At 41.4% G+C, this 3,371-nt stretch overlaps 1 pseudogene; it reads right to left on the reverse strand.

The window, feature by feature from the left end:
* Positions 1 to 538: 538 nt before the first annotated feature.
* On the reverse strand, positions 539 to 1,438 carry LOC108514054 (UDP-glucuronosyltransferase 1-8-like; annotated as a pseudogene).
* Positions 1,439 to 3,371: the final 1,933 nt, after the last annotated feature.

A 3,371-nucleotide genomic window follows, 5' to 3' on the forward strand; every position in this document is an offset into this window, starting at 1 on the left:
CCGCATTTTTTTTTTTTCTAATGAAAGAATGTACACAAAACTGGTACGAGATTTATCTAGGGGTCACAAAAATTAGCAAAAAGGATTTCATTTCTTACTGTGGTTTTTGGTGCTTTTCTAAACATGGTACTAAAATGTAGGCTGAATGTGACTATGATTTTCTTAAATACATATATACAAACTAAAAACTTTTTTATGAAAGAATGTATGCAAAATTGCTAAGAGCATTTGCTTCAGGGGTACAAGTAGAATTAGCAAAAAAAGGGAGTCCATTTTTACTGCTGTTGTTGGTAACTTTTAAAAGTACTCAAAATGTTAGGCTGAATATGATGTATAATTTTTAAATATATATATACACACTTTCAGAAGGGCCGTTTTATAAATTTGATAACTGACAAGTAAATGAACTGCACAAAATAATTTGTTAAACTGGAAAGAATTTTGAAATGCAAAAAAAGAATATGTCAATCACGTTCAGAAGGAATCTTTTTTAATTTACAGCAGATTTCTCTTAATGTGTAAGAGCAATGCTTCTTACCTAGGCAACTGGTTTCTCTGATGGCAGTTGATACACCAATGAAGACATGTTGGGATCACGGGTTTGGGATAGTCCAAAACAAAGTCCGTTCGCAACAGCCAAATTGATGTGTGGCTGTAGAGATCATATGCCGTGACAGGTGTTTGGAGAATTTCAGAGGCTATTTCTAGGGCACTTTTGAGAAAATACTTGCAAAATAAATGTTCCTCCAAGTGCATGACATGGTTCCATACTCTCTCCTTGAAAGTCATGGCATCTGAGAACCCTAAGAGAATTCTGGGTACATAGGAAAGAGGAGCAGGGCACTGTGCACCTTCTTCAAGATAGTGGCAAGCTATTCCCCTGGCAAAGACCACAGAGGGGAGGGAGAAATATTTGGCAACAATTAAGCCACAGGCATCAAAAGGATCCAGAAACACCGCATCAAAAGAACTCTCCTTTAAGTATTCTACCAATTTTTGGTCATTAAACAAACTCCTGCAATGCGAAAAAAATAAATCAAAAAAACCATTGGAAGAACTCAGAAATAGAGAAAAGAAACTTCGTAATTGTGCTTTCCATTGAGCATGGGCGAAAGCCATGAATTCCTGGTCCAGATCCTCCAGAGTGTATGAGGTTGAATAAGTCTTCACTGTGCAATTCAGTGATCTTCCCAGTTGCCAACTCACCTCTGGCATGACTACAACCACCTCATGCCCCCTGAGGATAAGTTTCTCCACCACCGACTGCATGGTGAACCAGTGGCTCCCATCCATGGGTACTACTAGCAGCTTCCCTGCCTCAGCAAATCCACAGGTCAGCAGCAGAGAAACACATAGGGGAACGGGGCTGGTCCACCCTGTGCGAGCCATCAGAGAACTGCAGCCCGAGCCAGCAGCTGGGATTCTAAGCTGCTATGATACAGTAGGCGGAAGAAGTACAAGCACAAAACCTGACCTCAATAGAGGGTGTGTGTTTATCCTTCCATAAAAAAAAAAAAAAAAAAAAAAAATCACACTCACTGCCAATGATTTACTCATAAGAACAAGAATACATGAATATCATTTGTTGAGATACCTACTTGTATGTTTTCCAGACAAGACTATCTTATGGTCTCTTCCTTGGACAGATCATGCCCAGTGCTGCAATGTGAGTTTAGAAACAGAATTACTAAGCAATACTTTTGGACCTTGAAAATTCAGAAAGATAAAGTGAAAGTCAATTTGAATAAAGCTAATATTTCTGGAATTTATTCCAAAACAAAATTCAGATTTTAACTTTAACCAACCAAATATTCTCTGTCCAGAAAGAAATTGGCATCCTATGTGTCAAGGAAAGACAGCAAGGCCCTCAGCACTGACCTCCCAACTGGCAAGAAATCGGGGCTCATGCACATCTCTGCAATACATAATCATTGCTGGTTGTCTTCTTCCGTATCCAAACCCTAAGAAGCCTCTGAAATGCCAAAATGAAATCGACAATCCTGCCTCCGTGGACCACACCAGGGACTTGATGGAAAGTGACCATTAACTATTTTAATGACTTTCCTCAGATACATCACATGCAGTGGGGAGTTGCTGGCCCAGTCCTTGAGCAAGCACTCTGCTGGCCTGCCTCTCTGTGACTGCTCTACTTCCACATTCTAAACATGCCATCACTCCAGTGCCCTCCTTCAGGAAAATATGTACTTGTCTCCCTTAGTCTACTGAGCACTCCCTGAGGTCAGTGGCAATGTCATCTTTGTGTTTTCACCCTCCTTTCACAGAACCCATGCTATGCCTTTGATACAATTTGTATGTCTGTCCCCTCCATATATCATGGTCAAATATAATCCCCAGTGTTGAAGGTAAAGCATGGTGGGAGATGTTTGGATCATGGGCGTGGATCCCTCATGAATGGCTTGGCACTGTCCTCCCAATAGTGAGTGATTTCTCATGAGATCTGGTTATTTAAAAGTATGTACCAAAAACACTCTTTAGGATATTATCCAGGAGAACTTCCCCAACCTAGCAAGACTGGCCAACATTCAAATTCAGGAAACACAGAGAACACCACAAAGATACTCCGTGAGAAGAGCAACCCCAAGACACAGAATTGTCAGATTCATCAAGGTTAAAATGAAGGAAAAAATATGAAGGGCAGCCAGAGAAAGGTCTGGTTACCCACAAAGGGAAGCCCATCAGACTAAAAGCAGGTATCTCTGCAGAAACCCCACAAGCCAGAAGACAGTGGGGGCCAATATTCAACATTCCTAAAGAATTTTCAACCCAGAATTTCATATCTAGCCAAACTAAGCTTCATAAGCGAAGGAGAAATAAAATTCTTTACAGACAAGCAAATGCTGAAAGATTTTGTCACCACCAGGCCTGCCTTACAAGAGCTCCTGAAGGAAGCACTAAATATGGAAAGTAAAAATGGGTATCAGTCACTGCAAAAACATACCCAATTTAAAGGACAATTGACACTATAAAGAAACTGCATCAACTAATGGACAATATAACCAGCTAGCATCATAATGACAGGATCAAAATCACATATAATAATATTAACCTTAAAAGTAAATGGGCTAAATGCCCCAGTTAAAAGACACACACTGGGGGCGGAGCAAGATGGCCGAATAGGAACAGCTCCAGTCTCCAACTCCCAGCACGAGCGACACAGAAGACCGGTGATTTCTGCATTTTCAACTGAGGTACTGGGGTCATCTCACTAGGGAGTGCCGGAAAATCGGTGCTGGTCAGCTGCTGCAACCCAAACACCGAGAGCTGAACCAGGGCGAGGCATCGCCTCACCTGGCAAGCGCAAGAAGGAAGGGAGTCCCTTTTCCTAGCCAGGGGAACTGAGACACACAACA

This window comes from Rhinopithecus bieti, unplaced genomic scaffold (assembly GCF_001698545.2).
Source record: "Rhinopithecus bieti isolate Rb0 unplaced genomic scaffold, ASM169854v2 scaffold_33783, whole genome shotgun sequence".
NCBI lineage: Eukaryota > Metazoa > Chordata > Mammalia > Primates > Cercopithecidae > Rhinopithecus > Rhinopithecus bieti.